Raw genomic sequence first — 26,918 nt, 5'->3', positions numbered from 1 at the left:
CCATGTATTTTGGCTCTAAGGTGGAAGAGTTCTATCATATAATAGACTGATTGTTGAATGAATGGGTGAATGAATTTGTGTATGTTACAGATACTCACCATATAGTCCTCCAGCGTGTCTGATTCAAAACGTCTCCTATGTCATACCCTTTGGGCAGAAGTGTATGAGGAGGAATAGAAATGCATTTAAGCAGTATCAAATTTGTAAGCTGAAGTATTTTTACTGGTAAAAAAAAATGATGAGAAAGCAAAAAGCACTTAGGACCCATACAGAGGCTAGATAACTACTATACAGGGTGATTTTTTTTTAATTAAAAAAATTTAAGATTTTTTACTGTGTATTTATTTTTGAGGGAGGCAGAGAGAGAGAGAGAGAGAGAGAGAGCGAGCAGGGGAGAGAGCAGGGGAGAGCCAGAGAGAGAGGGAGACACAGAATTTGAAGCAGCCTCCAGGCCCTCAGCTGTCAGCACAGAGCCTGACACGGGGCCACAAGATCATGACCTGAGCCAAAGTGGGATGTTTAACCAACTGAACCATCCAGGCACCCCTATACAGGGTGATTTGAACAAAATGACCACCTCCTATGTTAGTGATGGGCAGAACCCTATGCCCCAGCTCCGATATCCCTCCCTCCAATTTGTAACCCAATCACTAGGATCCCTCTTCTGAATTCCCCATCAAAGACAGGGACATTATCTCCAGAAGGGCAGGCTGGTGAAGAAAGAAAGAGAGAGAGATAGCAAAAGGAGGGAGCAGGACAGCCAGAGGAGGCTGTATCCGTATATTTTTGCATAGTTGTAAAATTTGAAGAAAAACAGTATTCCAAAGCATATGCTCAGATAAAGTCTAATTGATCAAAATAACATAGCTCTGGAGAATTAAAAAAAAAAAAAATTAAAACCGGCAAATAACAGAGTCAGGCATCATTTCTTATTAATAGTTTTACCAAACCTGCTTATTTTCTTTTTCTTTTATTGAAGAGATTCCTTAAAATATGTTCTTATTCCTATTCCCACTCCTACTGCCCTACCCAGAAAGAGATAGGGAAGGAGACGTTTCAAACCAGAGAATTCTGCTGATTGCCAAAGGAGGAAATAACCACAGAAGAGGGAAAAAAGAACTTGGCCTGAACTGGTGCTTTGAATTAATTAGTATCTAATGTCTTATCTGGGGAGGTGGGGAGGAAGGGAGCCATTCAAATGACTCTGAAGTCAGATCTTTCTCATGTGTGTAATCATTTTTTTTCTCCACCTACTGTTTCATGATATCAGGTGTGTTTACATTCAAATATAAACACAAAACAAAAACTAAATACACTTAGTTATCTCTGTCCTTATTTCCTTTTATTAGCCTTACCTAGAGCTGGCTGTGAATGTACTTCCATCCATTAGAAGCCCCAGGTAAACTCAAAAAGAAAAACCTACTAAACTATAATAAATATTATATTATAATAAAGAGTTCAAAGGACCTATAATATAGAGGTAGCAGATAATAACAGATCAGACTTTATTTTGTCTGTTGTGACTAAGTGATACAGTGGTCTCTGTAGAATAGAATATTTCATTTAAAAATAAAATAATGGAACATTTCAAGTTTGAATAATGCAGTTGGGAAAGAACAAAAGGGCAAAAGCAGCAATATACATATAGAAAATTGGAGAATGGACCTTCTTTGCTGCCTTATGAGTCACTAAAGATACCATTCAATTATATTTGAATATCCTGTCATCAGTATGTTTGTGCAAGGCATTACGAGGCAACTATGAATGAGAGCCCACCTTCTAAGAGCTCATACTCTCCTTGGAGAATTAATCTAATTAAGTGTTAAAGGATCATCAGCACAGGTAAAAAAGAAATCCAAAGAAAAGCACAAGAGACTGGGAAGCAATATCTGAGATGGAACTTGAGGGTCAACATAGTGAAGAATGAAACTTTGCTAAGTACAGAGAGAAACAAAAGCAGAAGAATCAGGTGGAGGAATATCCATTTATACCTCCAGGAATAAACGGAACCTGATAAATGGAAAACTGTTGGAGGATGATCAGAATGCAGCTGGACAGTAAGAACCCTGAAAGCTGGAATTTCTCATGTGAAAACGAATGGCACAGTCAAATAACACTCGTGGAAGGCAAATGCAACCCAGTGAGGAATGGAGAGTGGAGAAAACAAGGTCCAGGGTATGGTGAGAAGGAGGCACTGATGTGGTCAGGAAGCGACAGGGACAGCAGAAAGTGAATGGAAAGTATCAATGTGTGAAAGATCTTTGTGAAGACAGTGATGGAATTAGGGACCAGGCTAGATATAAGGGGAAAAGGAGAGGTTGGACTCCAAAATAACACCAAAATCTATGCCTGAAGACAGGCAAGTGAGGGTGTCAGACCTGGAGACTCTACAAAGAGAGAGTACCTAAGAAGTCCGAACTAGACTTGCAAATCTGTGAATCATTTATTCGTAATAAAACCCCAATCCATGAGCATGACTAGCTCACCATTCCAGAGGGTTAAGGGGAAGAAAATCTCAGTAGGTGGGTAAAAAGACTCTGGTGAGGTCTAAAGAAAGACTTACTTAGAGGTCATTTCAATAGGGTCCAGGTTTCAGCAGGTGGTCGGTCAGCTGTGGTTCCAGGGCACAGCTCTAGGAAAGAAGCCTGTGTTCCAACACCAAATCCTCACAGCCTCTCCTAGTGACCACCAGCAGTTACTTAAGAGTTCTGCAAGCCCAGATCATGGTTTGTAAAACATGACTATCTACTGGATGCTCAGGAGAGGAATGAAGATAAAACAATAGAGTGTATGAGTAAGGGATTTGCAAACTACAAAAAAGCTGTATGAATATAACATTTTACTATTGTTCAAGGAACTGCGTACTTACTTGCAAGATAAAGTCAGTGTTAAGAGATAGTAACTACAACATTTTCCCACGAATATTCCTACCAAGCCTCAGCCCTGACCCAGTAGAATGTTCCCTATTTTGGATATTGAAGACTGCAGGTGTTTGCTTGTTTTAATTAAACTCATTCTCAGATCAAAGCTTACACAAAGGCTAGATAGGACGTGGAAACACTTGTCCTCTTCCTCTTGGGTTTTTTTCCCCTCCACTATTGTTTTCCCTTTCCCTCTCTCTACCTTGTTCTAATTCCCTATTTCTTATTTACTTCTTTCTGTTTCCCTTACGCTCACTCTAGCTCCATTAAGATATATTCTCACATATGCCCCCAAAGTATTTTCAAAACCCAGGAGAAAATAAGAGTCAGTGATTAGCATTAATACTCCTTAAAATAGTTTCACCCTTGACCTTATCCACAAATTTCACTGCTTTCCCCCCATTTAAATAGACGGGGAAAACCTGTTTGACTAGTTTTCCTCTAAGCCCTGCTCTCCTGATTGGCTGGTAGAGTACAAATGAACAACAGGCACAACAGCACAAATGCAAAAGCTATGTAAAGCACAAGGGCCTTTCTGTATGCGAACCCACAGGGAAGGGCCTGCAGGGCCTGCACTAACTGCCCAGTCTTAGAACAACTCTCTCAAAGCAGGAAGGCAACACTACTGAATCATTCATTCCACTGCTAGTGTAAAAAAAAGGAAACATCCTTCTGTTGATGTCTCCCCTTTAGAATAAGAGATATAATGGGGCACCTGGGTGGCTCAGTCAGCTAAGCATCAGACTGTTGGTTTCAGCTCAAGTCATGGTCTCAAGGTCTCCTGAGTTCAAGTCCATGTCGGACTCTGAGCTGGCAGCACAGAGCCTGCTTGGGGTTCTCTCACACTCTCGGTCTCTCTCTGCCCCTCCCCGACTTTTGCTGTCTCTGTCTCTCTCAAAATAAATAAATAAACTTCAAAGAAACAAAAAAAGAATAAGGGATTTTATGAGATGAGGATTACATTAAGCCTTTATCTTAATTTAGAAATTTAAGAAATTCTGGTGGCTATGACTACATTCAAAAATGTGGTATAGAAGAATGCCTAAGTTAGTGGCAGAGTGGTGGTGGTGTGTGTTTCCTTAAGTAGATTAGGAAAATTTGAATTTGCAAAACAGATTAATCAAAATAGGATTCTTTTTATGGAAAATAAAATTTTGCTTTAAATAACAAAGTCTCTGGGTACACTGATATGCTTAGTGTCCACGTTTGTCCACATTTTTTACTGTAAAATATTTCAAACATACAGAAAAGTATAAAGACTAACAAACATCTGTATACCCATCACCTTTATTTTAAATTCTATAAATATGAGTCAGTTTATAAAAATTGAATTTTTACACAACTTTTCAGGAACATACAAAAAATACACTGGATTCTACTTCCTTTTTAAAAAATAATTTAAAAATACACAAGGACAGGGCACCTGGGTGACTTAATCAGTCGAGTGCCGACTGTTGGTTTTGGCTCAGATCATGATCTCATGGTTCATGGGATTGAGCCCCCACATTGCTGACAGCCCAGAGCCTGCCTGGGATTCTCTACCCTCTATCTCTGTCCCCACTCACACTCGCTCTCTGTCTCTCTCAAAATAAATAAACTTAAGAAAAACAAACAAACAAACAAACAGGAAAACATTAAAAAAAATTCATGAGGGGGCACCTGGGTGGCTCAATCGGTTAAGCGTCCCACTTCAGCTCAGGTCACGATCTCACAGCTCATGAGATTGAGCCCCTCATAGGGCTCTGTGCTGACAGCTCAGAGCCTGGAGCCTTCAGGTTCTGTGTCTCCCTCTCTCACTCTGCCCCTCCCCCACTTGCACGCTGCCTCTCTCTCAAAAATAAATAGACATTAAAAAAGTTTTTAAAAATTCATGAGGACATATTATTAAACTAAAACATCTCACTTTGGGGAAAATCAGCCCTACGGTTATTACAGTTATTATTTATTAAAATTAGTTATAGCCAATGAAATAGCTAAAAAATTACGACTCAGCATCTTGAAAATATTTCAAGTATTAATTCTTTTAAAAACAGACTGAAAAGTGCATAATAATTTTACACATATTTTGTATGAATGATATTCCAAAATCAAGCAAATATTTACCAAATCAGTTATAATGTAAACTTGTCAGTAAATTGGAATACCTACAGATGTATTTCTATTATCTAACTCAAGTCAAGGCAAATATAATAAATATAGTGATTATTTTGATTATTAACAATACAAATAAATAGCACAAGGCTAAGAGCAAAATACACAGTATGTCTGAAATGTTCCTAATTACACATGCTTTCCAAATGTTTTAATACTTATACAAATTTCTAGCCAAAGAGTACGAACTGACCTATGCTGTCCTAGATACCTGCCATTCATAAATCCAAAGGTTCCATTTTTCTCTGGCTCTGCACTCGGAAATGCTGACCTAAGCATGGCACGTGTGTCCAAATCAATTTCAACTTAGCATTTGTCATATCTTAAGGCAGTGTTGAGCAGGGCAGTACATAGTCTAAAACTGAGTTGGTGAATACACAACATGGGACTACACAGACTACTATGCTTTGCAAGAACAAGATCATACACTGTGAGGAAGTTAGTGCAGTGAACAAAAAGCACCAAAATTCAACTCCAAAATACAGAGATCCTGGTAAAAAAAAAACAAGTGTGACTAGAGAATTTTAAGTAAAGAACATCATCAGAGATTAAAAACTGCACACATAAAACACATGAAAACTACACACGTAATGAGTCACCTTAAAAATATTGACTTTATGGGCGCCTTGGGAGCTTAGTGGATTGAGCGTCAGACTTTTGATTTCGGCTCAGGTCATGATCTCACAGTGATGAGATGGAGTCCTGCATGGGGCTCCACGTGTGGAGCCTGCTTAGGATTCTCTCTCTCCCTCTGCCCTCTTCCCCTCTCAAAAAAATAAGAATAAGAATAAGAGTAAGAATAAGAATAAGAATAAGGATAAGGATAAGGATAAGGATAAGGATAAGGATAAGGATAAGGATAAGGATAAGGATAAGGATAAGAATAAAAAACTAAAACATGCTGATCATCTAATTTCATTTCACTCAAAAACACTTATTAGAAATTTGAAAAACTATGTGTACTCTAAATGGTATATAAACAAATGACAAATGAGAAACAGTAAGTATTGAAACATATATACTAATTTGAACTAAAAAAGAAAAACCAGTATTACTTATAACCAATTATTACCAATATACCTTACAACCAATTAGTAAATAATATGCATTATGTTCAATTGTTGATTGGTTCCCAAACCAGTTTATACATGCAAACATTTCCTCAAAATGTCCACTAATTACAGGGTAGAAACTGTACACACATATTAAAGTAGAAATCTAATTTTAGATATTTATCACTAATACAAAGCATTACTTCATCCAAATAGAGAAAATCCTAAAGAAAAAAAGTAGGTTATTTTTAAATATGATTACAGTAGATCTAATTTTTTAAAAAAATAATGAATCAGTCCATTATACAAGTTAATAACTGCTTCCCATAGTGTTGACTTTTCAGAGTCCATAAGATATAGAAGTGCTTTCTGAATCATCAAATATTAAATATTTTGTTCAGTTTTAATATCACTTGTCTTTTTTGTTGTTTTTGTTCAGACTCTCTTAAAATGGATAATCCATATCCTTATTAGATTATCTAAGAAACTAGAACTCACTTATGGTACCAAAAATAGTTTAACAAAACATTTAAAATGTCTATGATTTGATTACTAGAGGCTTTTAAAAAACAACCTGTGTGCGGGGCGCCTGGGTGGCTCAGATGGTTAAGTGTCTGACTCTTGGTTTCAGCTTAGGTCATGATCTCACAGTTTGTGAGTTCAAGCCCCAAATCGGGCTCTGCTCTGACAGCATGGAGCCTGCCTGGGGTTCTCTCTCTCCCTCCCTCTCTTTCTCTGCCCCTCCTCTGCTCGGTCTCTCAAAATAAATAAACTTAAAACAACAACAACAAGAACAAAAAGACCAAACAAACCTGTGTGGCACAAGACCCTCAGGCTGGTAGAGGCATGGCTTGTCCAGAGGATCCCAGGGGCTTTCCCAGAGCTCTTGATGCAATTCCCACCCTCTCCTTAGGCAATGCTTTCAAACTGCTCTTTCTGCTCCCTTCAAAATTTCCAATTACCCCTATTCTACTGGCTTCCTCCCCAAAGGCTGTAAATCTGATCAAGTTTTCATCTGAAATATACCTTCAATCACCCTCCTGAAACCCTGAGAGCAAGTACTGCTGAAAGCAATAGTCCCCATAAACTATCACCAAATCCAAGTTCAGCTTTTCATAAAAACAGCTAGCCATTTATTGAACACAAACCAGTAAGCTTCTAGGCACGGAGCTTGCCAGACTTCATCTCATTTGATCCTCACAGTAGACATATGGTGTAGGCACTTTGGTTCTCTTTTTATAGGTGAGAACTAAATTCTAAGTTTAAGGTCACAGAGTTAGGGGCAGAACCAGGACTGTCTGATACCCCCATTTAAGTACCTGATCTTACTTCTTGAACTTATTTCTTTCTTCAGCTCCTAAAAAGCTGTTCTCTCCTAATTGTCCTCCTGCCTTCCACTCTGTACCCCTCTTTTTTTCTGGCTCCTTGATTCTCACCCAACTGTTAAACTTTAAGATCTCCCTAGGTCTCTATCTCCGTCTTAGTCTTTGTACCTGCCCTGGAAGACCTATAGACTTCCTTTTTTTTTTTTTTTTTTTTTCGTACAACCACCCATTTACTGAAAACTGTTAAATCAGTGCATTCACCCATCCATCTATCCATGCATTTATCTACCTACCTATCCATCCATCCTTATCCATCCATTTATCTACCTGATCTATCCAGCCAAGACCTCTCTGCCCAGAACTAGATTTTCTATAGGTAGTTCATATTCTTCATGTCCAAAACTGAACTCTATCATCTTTGCCCCTCCAACCTTTTAAAGTCCCTATTCCATCCTCCTATGTCACCCATCATGTAATTGCTCACCTAATCGCTCACCTAATCCTAGATTCTCCTACCTTAACATCTATGTGACCAAACACTTTTCTTCATCTCACTGCTACCACTATGGTATAAGGTCCTTAACAAGATCACTCCAGTACCTTCTAAACTGCTGTTCTTATCTCATATTCCTCAGATCTACCCTTCTAGATGGCTGTGAGAGCTGTCTTTTATCAAATCACTCCTTTGTTTGAAACAGACTTGAACAGAAAATGGTCCATATTCCTTATGATGGCAAACAGCCCCTCATGACCTTGCCCCTGCCTTTTATGTCACCTTCTCTATGAAGCCTCTCTAGTCTTTCGATCACTTCCAATACCTGTTCAGGGCACTCTCCATATCCTCATCACAGCACTCATAGACCTTATGGCACTATTTTGCACATACTGAAACTAGTTTGTTTTCTATCTAACTAACCCTCTTACACCCAGAGCCCTTCCAGGCTCTTACGTGTTTGTATATCCCCAGAGCACAAGAGCACAGTGTGGTTTTAATAAATATTTGTTGAACAGAAGAATTAATGTTTGTGAAATGCTTTATATTGGGAAGATATTGATTGCTACTGTTTTCAAGACTAAATTAAACTAATTTATTCAAACTAATTTGATGAGTTCCTCCATAGGTAGGCATGCAAAATAATATTGAAATGATTGACCTACCTTCAAGTATGGTTAACAAGATTATCAAACCACACTTCTTATTCGTGGCTTCCAGAATAGGAAAATATTAACGATATTATATATGGCTAGCTGGTTTCAGTGGCAGGAAGTGGTATGGAAAATATCACTGTATTCATATTCTCAAACAAAGACACTCTGGGCCTAGTGTAAAGTAAACTTTTTTTTAAAAGTTTATTTATTTATTTTGACAGAGAAAGAGGGAAGGGCAGAGAGAGAGAATCCCAAGTAGGCTCTGCATTGCCAGTGTACAACCTGAGGCGGGGCTCAATCCCACAAACCGTGATATCATGACCTGAGCCAAATCCAAGAGTCAGATATTCAACCGACTTTTTTAAGGGCTGCTTCAATTTCTCAGAAAAGCGAAGATTTTTCACAAGACTGAACTGTCTGAAACTAAGTCACTCTTCTTCTTAAGATCTCACACACAAAATATTCTATAAAACAACATGAAAACCATTTATGTAGAGGTCATCCTTTTAGGAACCGCACCATATAGCTTGTGATTGAGCCCAGAAATAAAGCATGAGAACAGCAAGTATCTGTCCAAAGTCCACAGGCTTTATACTCAGGCAATAGCCCACATCATTTCACAGAAAAAAAGACAACAGATAATATAGCAGCAAGACTCACTCACAGCCTGACAGAAGAAAGTTGATAGCTGATAACAGAAAGAGGACCCAGAAAAACCATAAAAGGAAGAATAGTACTTCTGTCTTCAATCTAGTTTTTCAACTGGGCAGACTAAGACCATTTACTATAAACAAAAACAGCTCTATACACCTCAACGAATAGCACTATTCAATTCTTTATGAATTCATGCTCATAAAGACAACCCAACAGAAAAATTAACTTAAATCCAAGGAAGCAACTAAGAGTGTAAGATTTAGAAATTATTTTTTTGTTTTAATAGTTTAATTTTTAAGTTTCAGTAATTAATCACGTGAGAGGTCAGCTATGGAGAAAATGCGCTTATCTAAATAAGCAACATCCCAGATGGTAACAATATCAATAAATTAAGTATTATTATATATTACAAAAGCAGTAAAAAGTTCTTATTCTCCTGGTATATTCTGAAAATCTAGTGTGAATTAAGCAACATCAAATCAATATTATTCGATAAATAAATAACTTTGAAAAGGAGTTTGAGAATTGGGAATATGGTTGTTTTCTTCCTTTGTTATCAATATTTAAGTGGTAATTAAGCTGATAAGGTACCTTGAAATGTTTTAAGTAATTCAAATTAAACGTTAACTGTCAAACTCTTTACACAAACAATAGATTTTACAAAAAATAAATTTTGTTGTAAATATCTTTCTTTACTCCACTGGTTTACTTATCCTAATAAATGCACCAAGTATTAACATAACAAGCATAAAGCTCTGGGAAGTGTAGATTTAAGAAGAGTTTAAATGTCTTCAGTAGTATTAGCCAGGTCAAGTCAGAAGTATTGTTTCTACTAAGTTATGCCCAGGTACTTATACACTATTAAGCTTTTACCAAATGTCAAGGCAATACACTTCACTGTAGTTTTTAAACAATCCTATAGCAATAAATCACACAATGCTAGATGTCAATTTTATTTTGCGGGTGGCAGGCAAATCAAACAATACTAGAGTATTTATTTATCACTGGAATTATCTAGAATAGTTGCTGAACAGAATTCCATTCCTAAAGCAAAACCTTAAACTATCCATCAGGAGATAGGAGAAAACTAAATCCATTTTGGGACTGGAAAAAAAAAAATGCTGACTTATGATTTTACTCAGTGAACAAAGTTCTGGATTCCTTTATCATATAACATTGAGGTGCATGACTCTTCAATTAATTTAAAAATCTCCAGAGAACAAAGTGTGATTAATCCTAATATAATTAGAAAACCAGTTTAAAAGGACTTTCTATCCTTCATACTAATGGCAGTCATTTCCCCCCCCCCCCCCCTCCCCTCCACCAAAGATATAAAGCACAGCAATTCTGAGTGGAGACCTTTTTTGGAACATGAAATTACCAGAAAAAGTAAAGTTTGGCATATAGCCAAACAGCCACACCTTCACGCAAAAATTCATCATACAAGGTGACAGCCTGAGGGGGCTGAGGCTTTTTGGTGTAGTGTTGTTTGTTTGTTTGTTGTTTGATCTTTTCTAGGTGGAACCCACCTGAAATAAAAGGCTGTCCCTATTACTAACACTGACTCATACAGAGGTGGCACGGGGTCACTCCTGGCTGAGAACGCCGCCCACCACCGTCCTCTTCTGATTCTCCCTCTCCTTAAGAAAGGCTACTTAACAAGACCTAGACTTCGGAAGAGTCAGTCTTCGGGACATCCAGTTCCTCCCCATCTCCCTCCCCCGTGCCCTGGTATGCTTTAAGGTGATGGGAACCAGCGGTACATGTACAGACGCGGCTCTTTCCCCAAGGAAGTGCTGCAGAGTAGTACATTCACCGTACACAACTTTATACACCTAAAATTAAACCAGCAAATTTACACATACAGATTGGGTACGCCCTTCGCCACCTCTGCCTGTCCTTTTGCCCCGTCGCACTGCACATATTTGCGCCTGCCGATGCGGTTTGCCTCGTACAAACCCAAATCACGCTTCCCAGGCCCCCTCGCCGCTCCTCCAGCCCGAGGAAGGCGCCCTACTTCCTGCAGCGCGTCCTCCTCTCAACTCCTCTCTAACCTTAGCAGCTTGCATAGGCTTCTCTACTGCGAGGGCACGCCGCACGGTTTCCCCAACCGCGCGGGAAACCGCGCGCGACCCTGACACCACTGTACATTCCTAGGGGGTCGCGCGGGCTCCAGCAGAAGCTCAAAGGTCCAAAGAGAGTGTGAGTGAGCGTGTGAGCTTGTGTCCGCGCGCGCGCGCGCAGCTCCGAGACACTCCCCACCCCCAACACATCCAGTTCCCCTTTAGGGAGAGGACAAAGTAGAAGACTGTTGGGAGAGGTCCGAAACCTCCTGGACCCCATCGCTGCCCTCAGCGGCTCGGGCCTTGGGACTCCCCGATGCCCATCCCTCCAGGGTCAAGTGCAAGGTCCTCGACCAGATCCGCGCCGAGTTATTTCCTCCTCTCTCCGAGTTCACACACGAATTCGAAAAGACCCTCAAACCGGTGCCATATGGGAGAGGAAAAGAGTAGGGGAGCAATCGAGTGTAGCTGGGAACAATCTCTTTCACAGCCCCACAACCCTGACCTTTCTCCCTACCCCCCAACCCCACTCCCCCATTGCCTATCTTGTTCAGCCCAACCCCATCTGCACTTTCCAATCCCTACCCTCCCCTCCCCCCCCCGCCCCTGGATCGTAGCCATTCGCTCAGCACTCACCTCTGGGAGCAAACGACGCCCATCTCCTCCTCCTAGCCCGCCCCCCTTCCGCCGGCTGGAACGGCGTGCTCACTCTACTTACCTCGGCTCTTGGCTGCTGCGCGTGAGTTTGAGTGTGTCTGCCGCGTAATTGTATCCGGGGACAGAAGGGACCCGTGTTTGTGCGCTAGATCAGGTGTCGCCGCCTTCGGTGGTTTGGGGGCGTGAGGGAGGCTGTAGCGTTAGTGTGTTAGCTTAGGACGGACTCACTGGGCTCACAATTGATGGCAAAGCTTTAACGGTGCCCTCCCTCGGGGCCGCAGCGCGCCTGCTCCTCCGCTGCTCCCTGCGGGTGGCCGCCCCCCCCAACCCACCCAGCCGCGCCCCGCCCAGCGCACTGCTGGAAGAGCTGGAGCGCGCCCCTCTCCTCCCGCGTCTGGTTCAGCGGGGCACGACGCGGGTGCCACGCGCTCAGCCTCTCGTCACACGCCTGGGTCTGCGAACGCCTTGTGCTCCCCGGGCTGGGGCATGGATGCGGACGCGCCTTCTTGCCACGCGCTCGAGGGCTGGGCGAGGGGCAGGTCCTGGGATAGGGATGCTCGCCTGCGGAGTGGCGGTCGGCTGGCAAGCTGGAATGCTCGGGAGCCCTCCGCTCGCGCTCGAGCTGGGAACCCTGGGACTGGCACGTGGCCCCGCCTCCTGTTCCCCCTGCAAGGCGTGCCTTGTGCCCTTTCTGCCACCACCCCTCTGCTCTCGGTGCCCGCCTTTTTCTTCCCCCCATCACGCTAGCTCAGCACGAATCTACGTGGTGATAGCGCCACTTCTCTCACCTTCCCATCCTCCTAGCTCACTGCGCTTTTCCTGCATCCATTAAAAAGTTGAACTTGGGCAAGGAGGTAGAGGAGATAAGCGAAAGAAATCGAGGGAGGAGAGTTAGGCACCTGCCTCGTGAATCCGAAAACGTTAAAACAAACACTGGAGTTTGGGGAGCCCGGAAAAAGTAATTTGGGTTCTGGGCTCAGTAACGTCCCTCCTTGCAGGCTCGAGCTGAAAGGGCCATTTATGCTTTGCTTGGTTGAGTCTGTGAAGACTTTATCCTTACTAATCTGTGTTTGCCAGGAGCAGATATTTGCCAAGTTGGCGTTCCGGCCAGGAAGCAACTTTGCGTACCCAGGCCTACTGGAGCAGCCTTCCTGCGGCGCCTCAGACCCGAAAGGCCAAGCACCTTTAAGAGTCTGATGGTAGATTGTGAGCTTCCTGGGAATCAGGAAAACCTAACAGAGTTGTTCGATTTTTCTCTAAGCCTGATTGGCATTGTACTCAATAAATACATATACGACGTGAGCAGAGTTGTTTATGTTACAGCTTTCAGAAAAGCAAAAATCATGTTGGGCATAAACTCCAGAAGCTAAAACGCTGCCACTGCGCACAAACGTTACACGTTTAAACACTGAAAATTAAAAAAATGCCATGTCAGGACATTCTTTCCTTCCTCCGAACCGAATTTCAGAAATAGGTTGGGACACTCTGCACTTAGATAAGAAACCGGAAATTGTTTTATTTTGTATGTTATTACTTAATGATAAATGGGGAAAAACGCTAATAAACATAATTGTTCTCATTTTATTAATGTTCCTATATTTAATAAGTCCAGGATTTAAAGTCCATATTCTAAAGAATGTTCACTGATGTAGACTTTTCAAATGCCGATTTCCAAAAAAAAAAAAAACCAAAAAACAAAAAAAAATGCACTGGTTTTCTTTGCAGACTAGAAATTTGAAATTTTGTGAAAAACACTAGAAATATGTTCTCAGTCTTTGTACCTGGCCTAAGGAGATTACCGTCCTCTATATTTGCTTTTTATTTAACTTGCATTTTAAAAACCTAAAAATAATAAACATTAGACATAACAGATAATGATCTGACATAAGAGAACTTAAGCATTACTTTAAAAGCTCTGTTCCCTCAAGTGTCAAGCTTCAAGCTATTGTTCAAGCAATTGCAAGCCTTTGTTTTGATCTTACACATGTAAACTCTTGGGAAAAAAACTCTTTAGAAATTAAGCAACAACTATAACTTTTATTTATGAAAAACTTTCTAAAATTTGTGTCACATTCCTTTGCTTAATAAAAGCATATAAGCTGAACATCAGGTGAGATTTTTGCCAGACTTTCGGAAAGAAAATGCATTACTAGATTGTGTGTGGATTATGTCCCTGTGCTGTGTCTCCTCTTTTACCCCAGAACAACTGCTCAATAAGCAAGCACAGTACAAAGATGCTTTGTGATAAGAGGGATGTAATTTTCCATATATCCAATTTAAAATTATTGCCGTTATTTTAATTCCTGTTTCCTGTGGACTCTGACTTGCTGTATTTATAGGAACACTAAACCTGAGAGCACAGAGAATGAAGATCATGCACAAAGTCCGTAAGATAAAAACAGGCACACCATCACTTCTTCACTTTTTCCTTTTTGTCCATCTCTTATTACCTTCCAAACACCCGGCTTTCAGTTTCAATTAAACGCTCTATAGTTATGTGCCATACTCCATGTTTTTATATGTGCAAATTAATTTCTTCCATTTTCCATAATTTTAATGTGTGCAAAATATTTTTTTCATTTTCATCATAATTTGATTTTATTATGCATTATAGACTATGCTAGAAAATCTTAACCTATGGCTCAAATTGTAACAGAAGAAGGCTCAGAGGAAGAAAGAGGGATTTCTGGAACTGTAGAAATCACGGAGATGTCTAGATCACCTGACAACTTCCAGATTCTCATCAAAATATTTTTTTTAATTGTCTAAAAGACTATCTCATATAAAAGGCAAGCCAAAAAAGCTTATACTTTTAATAATTTTGATTACATGATAGTAGACATCATTAGCTTATTCTATATGTCCTTCTAAAGCAATATTTATTTGCATGCTTAGAAAATGGCATCAATGAAACTTTGCTATCTAATCTAGTACCCTGTAAGTTAAATCTTATAAAATAATTTCCAAAACTTCATGATGAACCCTGTTCAGAGTTAGTTGTAGAAAACTTATGGATGTAGCAAATTTTTTGGCCTTTGGCCTTTCAGAACTGGAAACTTTGCCATACTGGATTCTTATATAGCCCTATATTGGGTTTCAGTGATCCAGCCAAGATTTTTTTTTTTTAACGTTTATTTATTTTTGAGACAGAGAGAGAGAGAGCATGAACAGGGGAGGAGCAGAGAGAGAGGGAGACACAGAATCTGAAACAGGGTCCAGGCTTTGAGCTGTCAGCACAGAGCCCCACACGGGGCTCGAACTCACGGACCGTGAGATCATGACCTGAGCTGAAGTCGGACGATTAACCGACCAAGCCACCCAGGCGCCCCCAGCCAAGATTTTAAAGGAGAGGAAGGTGGTGCTGCATGACATCAAAGGTAAGGCTGTGTCCACAACAGCTTCCTTTCCCACCCATTTTGCAGGTGTTACTTATGACAGCCTTTCTATATTTAGCCTGTAATGCCTCCCGGAACTAAAGAGTTTTATAATATATTGCAATTATAGCACGTAATTTATTTGACCTAAATACATTGCAAGCTCCATGCAATACCAACCAGTTCTAATATTCCAGAACTGGGTGAATGTGGTCATGTTTACCATATCCACTTTATACTTTTATAGATGCTAATCTTCATCCATATCTTTTTATTATCACTTGTCTATAGCAGCTCTCAGATCCATCGTACATAATTCTAAAATATCAAAATTTCCTAACCTATATTCCATCATCCTGGTATCATGGTCTGTGTGCTTCCCAAAGTAAACATGAATTAACCTGCAGAATCAACTTGCATTTATTAGGAAGCTTAAATACCCCCAGAATCCATTATTATTTTTTTAGGATTATATCCTCTGCCTCTTAACATAAAAAACTAGCTGTATTGTTTTCAGAAAAGATATAAGGGTCTTGCCTTGGCAGATTGGTATAAGCAATTATTCGTGACTCATTTCATGTGGTTCTCTTGAGATTATAGTGCTTCAATAGTCACTTTCTCAGACTTTGGCTCCCAAATAAAACTGTTAGGCATATGTTTGTCTATAAGTGTCAACGCTAAGCCTGACCGTCCCAAGGTCTACAGAGAAAGTAGATTTCTATGTCAATGAAAAACAATAAAACCAAGGACTTTGGCCCTAGTGTTCAGACTTACCATGTTACCTGTGTGTATTTTACTTTATATTTGGAATCCTGTTTCGAGTATCTCTACTCTTGCCTTGTTTTTCATTCATTGTATCCCTTACTTTTGTGTAGCAAAGAACTATGTTGTAAAATAAACTGTCTGAAGGAACATCCCATAAAAAGGGCAGTCCAGGTAGAAAAAAACCTACTTCAGTGACAGCATATTTCTATAATGTGAGGATATCAATATTGCATGGGTCTTTCCAGGGTATCATTAGAAGTTGAGGTTCTTACTGTAAAACAGACACAAACTACTTTAATTTTTTTTAATGTGATGGCTAGATGTGCCTAGTTTCATTTACCAATTACTTATCCTTTCATACCATAAATAATCCTGTCTACCAGACCTTCTTCCCAAAAACATTTGGTCAAATACTTCCTTACCATTAAAACACATCTAGAGCTTCAGAAACCTGTTCTAACCCTGATCAAGTAGAAATTTTTACAAAACATGGATAGAGTAAAATAGCTTTCTAAATTTATACTTTCACATAACCTCTATTTCATACAAAAATTGATGACTGATATAATACAGAAGGGAAAAACGTACCAATTAGACATAGAGGAATTAAGAAACAAGGTAAACATCCTCTTGAACTAGAAATAGGACAGAAATGCAAAGCAGAGATCCAAGCTGGGGCCAAGGGTTGCGACTTCTGGAACTGGACACAGTTAGTGGTCTTTGGACTAAAGGTGCTTGTAACAGACAGACCCCAGGGTAACCCCATCATTCTCACCTCCTGGCATCCTGCTTCCTATAATATCCTCCCATTTGTGTGTGTGTAGGACTTTGTCTTGCTTCTAGCCATTAGAATATGACAAAGGTAAAGAGAATTTTCATATGTTAGGACCCCAAATCTCAGGAATGTTGAGTTAATCAAAAGGGAGATTATCCTGGGTAGGTGTGACTTTAAGAATATCAGGTGAAAGCCCTTAAAAGAGGAGCTGGGCCCTCCCTACGAAGAGAGACTCTCCTTACAGGCATGATGAAATGAGCAGCCATGTTGAGGAAGTCCTCATGGCAAAGAACTATGGGCAGCTTCTAGGACCTGAGAGTGGCTTTGAACCAAAAGCCCTCAAGGAGTTGTGGTCTTCAGTCATATAGCTGCTGAAAATTGAATTCTGCCAACAACTGAATGAGCTTTAAAGTATATACTTGCCCAGTCAGAAGGCAGCCTGGCCAACACCTAGAATGTAGCCTTGAGAAACCCCTGGTCACAGGACCCAGGCAACCCATACTCAGGCTCGTTATCCACAAAATGGTGAGATGGTAAATGTGTGTTGTTTTAGCCTACTAAGTTTGGGGTACTGTGTTATACAGCAATTGGTAACTAATTCATTGCTCTGTACAGGAAGAGGATAATCAGCCAGATTTACTCCTTGAAACCAGGAGTGGGCCAGGACTCCCACACATGTGAACAAAGTCTGAATAAAAAGGCTGGAAACCTGGCTACATAGAAAACAGTCACTGTATGGATGTCTGGAAACTCAAAACTAGGAATCAAATCAAGTTGCTAGCTGACTTTAGTGGCTGGACTTTTGATATCCCCAATATTTACCTACAGCAGGAGCCTTAAAATGCTGTTACTAAACTTGGTTCTGGATTGGTGGCTCAGGAGTGCCAGGTGAAGGCAATTAGAGGTACAGAAAACAATTAGGCAAGAAAAAAGTCCTCTCCAGTTAAAATAAAATGTATCCTAAAATCCAAAGACACACAAAAAACTCTAATGTTAAGAAAAGCAAACTAAAACCATAGGCCCGAAACCTGAATTCTTTGTAAATGATCTTTTTTAATGTTTATTTATTTTTAAGACAGAGACAGAGCATGAGCAGGGAAGGGACAGAGAGAGAGGGAGACACAGAATCTGAAGCAGGCTCCAGGCTCTGAGCTGTCAGCACACAGCCCCACCTGGGGCTCAAACTCAGGAACCATGAGATCATGACCTGGGCCAAAGTCAGATGCTTAACCAACTGAGCCACCCAGGTGCCCCTGTAAATAAAATTAATCTTATGAAGCTATTTGACAAAGGCTTTAAAACACACTTAATGAAGGAATAAATCTATTAAAAGTCAAAATAAAAAAAAATTCTTTTTGAAATAGTGAAACAAAAACCTATCTCAAGAAAAGTTGGAACATGAAGAAAGTGGAAGCTTCACTCTATGGAATAAATTCTTCACATTTGTGAAGAGGAATTAGTAAATCTTGATTGTTCTGAGAAATTCCTTCAGGATGAAGGAGAGAAACACACATATACATGCGCATGCAAAAGTTAAGACACCTAGAGAATATATTAACTCAATGATACATACAGAGTTTCAGAAGAAAAAAAAAGGCTAGAATATCAAAAGGAAATAAATAATTAAAGATTTTTGAGAATTGAAGATTAGATCCTCAAACCTTAATCCTTAACTCATGTCAGATTGTTTTTAGACATAGCAAATAGCACCCACCAGAAGAGACAATGTAATTAATGATTGAACCCTGAGGAGATTTTGAAAAATTTTAGTCTTGATTCCCACTCCAGAAGCACCAAATTAGAAACAAGTACAAAAATGTGTATTTTAGGAAATCTCCAGTCTTCCTCCCCCAAACTCAAAGTTCAAGTCTAATTATGAAGAAAAGCATCAGCTAACCTCCAGTAGAGGGACATTGTACAAAATACCTGGCCAGTATTTCTCAACACTATGAAGGTCATGAAAGATAAAGTCTAAAAATCTATGACAGCCGAGAGGAGCATAAGGAGAGACATGATGACTTAACATGATGTATCCTGGATGGGGCTCTGGAACAGAAAAAGGACATAAGATAAAGTAAGAAAACATGAATAAAGTACAGAGTGTAGTTAATAATAATGTGTTAGTACTGGTTCATTAATTATAACAAATGCACCATATGAATATATGATGTTAATAAGGGGAAACGGGTATGGGGATATGGGGCCTCTCGACTTGTATCGTCAAGTTTGCTGTAAATATAAAACTATATAAAAGGTTTTTTTTTTTTAATTATTGAAAACAAAAGCTCCCAATTTTATTATTTTTTTATTAATTTTTTTTAACGTTTATTTACTTTTGAGACAGAGAGAGACAGAGCATGAACAGGGGAGGGGCAGAGAGAAAGGGAGACACAGAATCTGAAACGGGCTCCAGGCTCTGAGCTGTCAGCACAGAGCCCGACGCGGGGCTCGAACTCATGGATCATGAGATCATGACCTGAGCCGAAGTCGGACACTTAACCGACTGAGCCACCTAGGTGCCCCAAAAGCTCCCAATTTTATTTTAATCGTCAGCCAGACTTCAGAATTATTTCTTTCACTCCTTCATGTTATAGATGAGAAAACTTGAGGCACTTTGATGGTAAGCATTTGTCTAGCTCTAATAATTTTTAGAGATAATAGAAAGAAGTTATTAAATTATGATTATTGTAAATTGTGGATACAAATTTGTTTGAAGTAGAGGCACCTGGGTGGCTCAGTGTGTTAAGCATCCAACTCTTGCTCTCATTTCAGGTCTTGATCTGAGGGTTGTGAATTCAAGTGTAGGGCATGAAGCCTACTTTAAAAAAATTTTCTTTGAAATATCTTAGAATTCACCCTGATTTGGATTCTCGACTTATAACTGAACAATAGCAATATAATAATTGTATCTTAATTACAACAAATGTTTATTTTAAAACCCTTGAAATGGTAATGAGAAATGGAGTGGATTGCAATATCCCCATGAATATTAAATAGTATTAAGATTTGTTGCTGAAATATTTTTCTGCACCATGCCAGCACTAATACAGTGTATATAAAGTTAATGAGAAGCTTACATTGCTCAAAGAATAGGAAATTCTTTCTTGCTTCCTCTTTTCTCTTTAATCCCCTCCCCTTAACTATTTCCTTAAAGCAGTCTACCTTTCTTCACACCCACTTGCTGGTAGTTTCATAGAAGAAAATCACCTCCACACAAAAAAGTTACAGTCTCAACCAGCATGTTTATCAGCATGTTATCAGTATACTGTCAGAACTGATTTGGTATTTACTATGGCCTCTAAAATGCCTCCCTTTATATTAAATGACCTCACTGAGGCAACCTTGGAACTTTGGACTTTCACTCTGGTATTGCCAATTACTAGGTGCATGTGAACTTAAGTATATCACACAACTTATTGATGCCTCATTTTCCAACTTGCAAAATGTCAATAAAATACCTTTTAGAGAGTCGTAGAGATTAAATGAGGTAAAATGTAAGAGAATTTTCTAAAGTCTCCAGTATTGTATAGGTCACCAAATGACATCTTTGGTAATACTTTCCACTTTCTAAGGAAGCCCTATATATACAACATGGAAGCACAAAATGTGTTCACTTTTCATGTATCTTCAGCAGTCACATCAGTTTTCCCTAGACTGACTATAGCCTTGACACAGTGAACTTGGGTACGGCTGACTCTAAGTGAGGCCAGTACTGGTCTTGTAGGTTGTTGCTAAAGTTCTAATAGTTATTTTCCCCCAGTATATTAGACATGGTGAAAGTGAAGTAGATTGTTCAACTACCAGTTTTCTTTACAACTCACTTTTTTTTGGTTTGTTTTATTTGAGAGAGCATGCACATGTGAATGGGGAAGAGGGGCAGAGAGAAAGAGAAAATCTTAAGCAGTCTCCACGCTTCTGACAGGAGGCTTGATCCCACAACCCTGGGATCACGATCTGAGCCAAAATCAAGAGTCAGATGCTCAACAGACTAAGCCACCCAGGCACCCCACAACTCAATTTTAATGTCATTTCTGGGAAGCAGCTTCCTTGTATACATTTCTGCAGAATACGGTATCAAAGTAGAATAAAAGAAAAGTATGATGTTGCATGACCAGAGTTAGCTAATACATACTAACATCAAGTTCTGGAAATTCTCAGCTTAGTGAGCTGATCTTCCAAAACATTTGGAGCCATTCCCTACATTTCTCTACAACGGTATTTTAAAAGACACATGTTTTATAGCCCAGAAGTTCAAGATATGACATTTTTTTAAACTGCTGATTGTTAATTAAACATGTACCATCAAACTCCATGGAATGGAGTGTATGGAATATCACGTTTGGTTCATGTGGTTAGAAATCCATACACACTGAATTGCCATGACATATCGAGAGAGACATTTTGGTGAGGTTGCCCCTAATGTTTTCACAAACAGTGATTACCAAATATTAACTGCATTCATTCATTCACTTATAAAGATCTATTGAATATATTTTCTTTTAATACAAAGATGGTGAGATATTGGTCTTTGCCTTCTAGTTCACAGCTTAGTGAGGGGACCAGGGAGAAGAGAAATAAGGATAGACAGACAAAGGGAAGAGCAAATCATCGCTATGAGGGAGAAAGAAAACAGTAGAGCTAACAGAGTAATATGGGAACAGAATCTAAAAAATGTCTGAGAAGTCTCTCTTGAGAAAATGACATTTGAGCAGAATTTGATAGCTAGTTTATTTTCAAGCTAATCAGAGCTACCATTAGAATTTAATCTCCATGAGAAGAAAGACTTTGGTTTTTAAATTCACTGTTACATCTTCAGGACCTAGAACACTACCTGGTTCAAGGTATGCTAAAAGGTATGCTTGTGTTAAATCAATAAATAAGTGAATGGCTGCTTAGTACCAGAAGCCCCTGAATGAAAATATTTTCTCCCTAGGCAGCTGAACCATAGCTAAATATATGTGACAGCTCGTGACACCACTGGTGTTCACATAATTTCAAATACAGCTAGAGTCAAGCTGATTAAGTACATGACTCCAGTCTTGGATTTGAAATTTCCAGGGGAGGGGAACATGAAGAGTTTTAGGAAATAGAAAAGGTCTGATACAAAGAACAAATAACCTCCCCAAAATAGCCTGATGTTAAGAAAGAGAAAAGTAGGGTTCCGGAAGATGGCGGCGTAGGAGGACGCGGGGCTCACAGCGCGTCCTGCCGATCACTTAGATTCCACCTACACCTGCGTAAAGAACCCAGAAAACCGCCAGAGGATTAGCAGAAGGGAGTCTCCGGAGTCAAGCGCAGACTAGAGGCCCACGGAAGAGGGTAGGAAGGGCGGCGAGGCGGTGCGCGCTCCACGGACTGGCGGGAGGGAGCCGGGGCGGAGGGGCGGCTCGCCGGCCAAGCAGAGCCCCCGAGTCTGGCTGGCAAAAGCGGAGGGGCCGGACGGACTGTGTTCCGACAGCAAGCGCGACTTAGCGTCTGGGAGGTCATAAGTTAACAGCTCTGCTCGGAAAGCGGGAAGGCTGGAGGACAAAGGGAGGGCAAAGGGAGGACGGCAGAGCTCAGCTTGGCGGGGAAAAAAGGCGCCAGCGCCACCTCCCCCGCCCATCCCCCAGCCAAAATCCCAAAGGGAACCAGTTCCTGCCAGGGAACTTGCTCGCTCCGCGCAAACACCCAACTCTGTGCTTCTGCGGAGCCAAACCTCCGGCAGCGGATCTGACTCCCTCCCGCTGCCACAGGGCCCCTCCTGAAGTGGATCACCTAAGGAGAAGCGAGCTAAGCCTGCCCCTCCAGCCCCCGTGCACCTTGCCTACCCACCCCAGCTAATACGCCAGATCCCCAGCAACACAAGCCTGGCAGTGTGCAAGTAGCCCAGACGGGACACGCCACCCCACAGTGAATCCCGCCCCTAGGAGAGGGGAAGAGAAGGCACACACCAGTCTGACTGTGGCCCCAGCAGTGGGCTGGGGGCAGACATCGGGTCGGACTGCGGCCCTGCCCACTAACTCCAGTTATACACCACAGCACAGGGGAAGTGCCCTGCAGGTCCTCACCACGCCAGGGACTCTCCAAAATGACCAAACGGAAGAATTCCCCTCAGAAGAATCTCCAGGAAATAACAACAGCTAATGAACTGATCAAAAAGGATTTAAATAATATAACAGAAAGTGAATTTAGAATAATAGTCATAAAATTAATCGCTGGGCTTGAAAACAGTATACAGGACAGCAGAGAATCTCTTGCCACAAAGATCGAGGGACTAAGGAACAGTCACGAGGAGTTGAAAAACGCTTTAAACGAAATGCAAAACAAAATGGAATCCACGATGGCTCGGCTTGAAGAGGCAGAGGAGAGAATAGGTGAACTAGAAGATAAAGTTATGGAGAAAGAGGAAGCTGAAAGAAAGAGAGATAAAAAAATCCAGGAGTATGAGGGGAAAATTAGAGAACTAAGTGATACACTAAAAAAAAATAATATATGCATAATTGGTATCCCAGAGGAGGAAGAGAGAGGGAAAGGTGCTGAAGGGGTACTTGAACAAATTATAGCTGAGAACTTCCCTGAACTGGGGAAGGAAAAAGGCATTGAAATCCAAGAGGCACAGAGAACTCCCTTCAGACGTAACTTGAATCGATCTTCTGCACGACATATCATAGTGAAACTGGCAAAATACAAGGATAAAGAGAAAATTCTGAAAGCAGCAAGGGATAAACGTGCCCTCACATATAAAGGGAGACCTATAAGACTCGTGACTGATCTCTCCTTTGAAACTTGGCAGGCCAGAAAGGCTTGGCACGATATCTACAGTGTGCTAAACAGAAAAAATATGCAGCCGAGAATCCTTTATCCAGCAAGTCTGTCATTTAGAATAGAAGGAGAGATAAAGGTCTTCCCAAACAAACAAAAACTGAAGGAATTTGTCACCACGAAACCAGCCCTACAAGAGATCCTAAGGGGGATCCTGTGAGACAAAGTACCAGAGACATTGCTACAAGCATAAAACATACAGACATCACAATGACTCTAAACCCATATCTTTCTATAATAACACTGAATGTAAATGGATTAAATGCGCCAACTAAAAGACATAGGGTATCAGAATGGATAAAAAAACAAGACCCATCTATTTGCTGTCTACAAGAGACTCATTTTAGATCTGAGGACACCTTTAGATTGAGAGTGAGGGGATGGAGAACTATTTATCATGCTCCTGGAAGCCAAAAGAAAGCTGGAGTAGCCATACTTATATCAGACAAACTAGACTTTAAATTAAAGGCTGTAACAAGAGATGAAGAAGGGCATTATATAATAATCACAGGGTCTATCCACCAGGAAGAGCTAACTATTATAAATGTCTATGCGCCAAATACCCGAGCCCCCAGATATATAAAACAATTACTCATAAACATAAGCAACCTTATTGATAAGAATGTGGTCATCGCAGGGGACTTTAACACCCCACTTACAGAAATGGATAGATCATCTAGACACACAGTCAATAAAGAAACAAGGGCCCTGAATGATACATTGGATCAGATGGACTTGACAGATATATTTAGAACTCTGCATCCCAAAGCAACAGAATATACTTTCTTCTCGAGTGCATTCTCCAAGATAGATCATATACTGGGTCACAAAACAGCCCTTCATAAGTTTACAAGAATTGAAATTATACCATGCATACTTTCAGACCACAAGGCTATGAAGCTTGAAATCAACCACAGGAAAAAGTCTGGAAAACCTCCAAAAGCATGGAGGTTAAAGAACACCCTACTAACGAATGAGTGGGTCAACCAGGCAATTAGAGAAGAAATTAAAAAATATATGGAAACAAACGAAAATGAAAATACAACAATCCAAACGCTTTGGGACGCAGCGAAGGCAGTCCTGAGAGGAAAATACATTGCAATCCAGGCCTATCTCAAGAAACAAGAAAAATCCCAAATACAAAATCTAACAGCACACCTAAAGGAAATAGAAGCAGAACAGCAAAGGCAGCCTAAACCCAGCAGAAGAAGAGAAATCATAAAGATCAGAGCAGAAATAAACAATATAGAATCTAAAAAAACTGTAGAGCAGATCAACGAAACCAAGAGTTGGTTTTTTGAAAAAATAAACAAAATTGACAAACCTCTAGCCAGGCTTCTCAAAAAGAAAAGGGAGATGACCCAAATAGATAAAATCATGAATGAAAATGGAATGATTACAACCAATCCCTCAGAGATACAAACAATTATCAGGGAATACTATGAAAAATTATATGCCAGCAAATTGGACAACCTGGAAGAAATGGACAAATTTCTAAACACCCACACTCTTCCAAAACTCAATCAGGAGGAAATAGAAAGCTTGAACAGACCCATAACCAGCGAAGAAATTGCATCGGTTATCAAAAATCTCCCAACAAATAAGAGTCCAGGACCAGATGGCTTCCCAGGGGAGTTCTACCAGACATTTAAAGCAGAGATAATACCTATCCTTCTCAAGCTATTCCAAGAAATAGAAAGGGAAGGAAAACTTCCAGACTCATTCTATGAAGCCAGTATTACTTTGATTCCTAAACCAGACAGAGACCCAGCAAAAAAAGAGAACTACAGGCCAATATCCCTGATGAATATGGATGCAAAAATTCTCAATAAGATACTAGCAAATCGAATTCAACAGCATATAAAAAGAATTATTCACCATGATCAAGTGGGATTCATTCCTGGGATGCAGGGCTGGTTCAACATTCGCAAATCGATCAACGTGATACATCACATTAACAAAAAAAAAGAGAAGAACCATATGATCCTGTCAATCGATGCAGAAAAGGCCTTTGACAAAATCCAGCACCCTTTCTTAATAAAAACCCTTGAGAAAGTCGGGATAGAAGGAACATACTTAAAGATCATAAAGGCCATTTATGAAAAGCCCACAGCTAACATCATCCTCAACGGGGAAAAACTGAGAGCTTTTTCCCTGAGATCAGGAACACGACAGGGATGCCCACTCTCACCGCTGTTGTTTAATATAGTGCTGGAAGTTCTAGCATCAGCAATCAGACAACAAAAGGAAATCAAAGGCATCAAAATTGGCAAAGATGAAGTCAAGCTTTCGCTTTTTGCAGATGACATGATATTATACATGGAAAATCCGATAGACTCCACCAGAAGTCTGCTAGAACTGATACATGAATTCAGCAAAGTTGCAGGATACAAAATCAATGTACAGAAATCAGTTGCATTCTTATACACTAACAATGAAGCAACAGAAAGACAAATGAAGAAACTGATCCCATTCACAATTGCACCAAGAAGCATAAAATACCTAGGAATAAATCTAACCAAAGATGTAAAAGATCTGTATGCTGAAAACTATAGAAAGCTTATGCAGGTAATTGAAGAAGATATAAAGAAATGGAAAGACATTCCCTGCTCATGGATTGGAAGAATAAATATTGTCAAAATGTCAATACTACCCAAAGCTATCTACACATTCAATGCAATCCCAATCAAAATTGCACCAGCATTCTTCTCGAAACTAGAACAAGCAATCCTAAAATTCATATGGAACCACACAAGGCCCCGAATAGCCAAAGTAATTTTGAAGAAGAAGACCAAAGCAGGAGGCATCACAATCCCAGACTTTAGCCTCTACTACAAAGCTGTCATCATCAAGACAGCATGGTATTGGCATAAAAACAGACACATAGACCAATGGAATAGAATAGAAACCCCAGAACTAGACCCACAAACGTATGGCCAACTCATCTTTGACAAAGCAGGAAAGAACATCCAATGGAAAAAAGACAGTCTCTTTAACAAATGGTGCTGGGAGAACTGGACAGCAACATGCAGAAGGTTGAAACTAGACCACTTTCTCACACCATTCACAAAAATAAACTCAAAATGGATAAAGGACCTGAATGTGAGACAGGAAACCATCAAAACCTTAGAGGAGAAAGCAGGAAAAGACCTCTCTGACCTCAGCCGTAGCAATCTCTTACTCGGCACATCCCCAAAGGCAAGGGAATTAAAAGCAAAAGTGAATTAC

General features: G+C 40.3%; 1 protein-coding gene across 2 annotated transcripts in view; it reads right to left on the bottom strand.

Annotated features, from left to right (window-relative positions):
- Positions 1-12,278, bottom strand: part of UGT8 (UDP glycosyltransferase 8) — an 89,024-nt gene extending 76,746 nt beyond the window's left edge. The window contains exon 1 of one of the 2 annotated variants that reach the window (XM_060654314.3): positions 12,034-12,278. The gene's annotated coding sequence lies outside the window, so the exon portion shown is untranslated. The other variant, XM_060654315.3, reaches the window with a different exon arrangement.
- Between the last annotated feature and the right edge of the window lie 14,640 nt (positions 12,279-26,918).

Source organism: Panthera onca, chromosome B1 (assembly GCF_046562875.1).
Source record: "Panthera onca isolate mPanOnc1 chromosome B1, mPanOnc1 haplotype 2, whole genome shotgun sequence".
Taxonomy (NCBI): Eukaryota; Metazoa; Chordata; class Mammalia; order Carnivora; family Felidae; genus Panthera; species Panthera onca.
The sequence above is the reverse complement of the archived record's forward strand: the minus strand, read 5'-3'. Positions and strand labels throughout refer to the sequence as shown.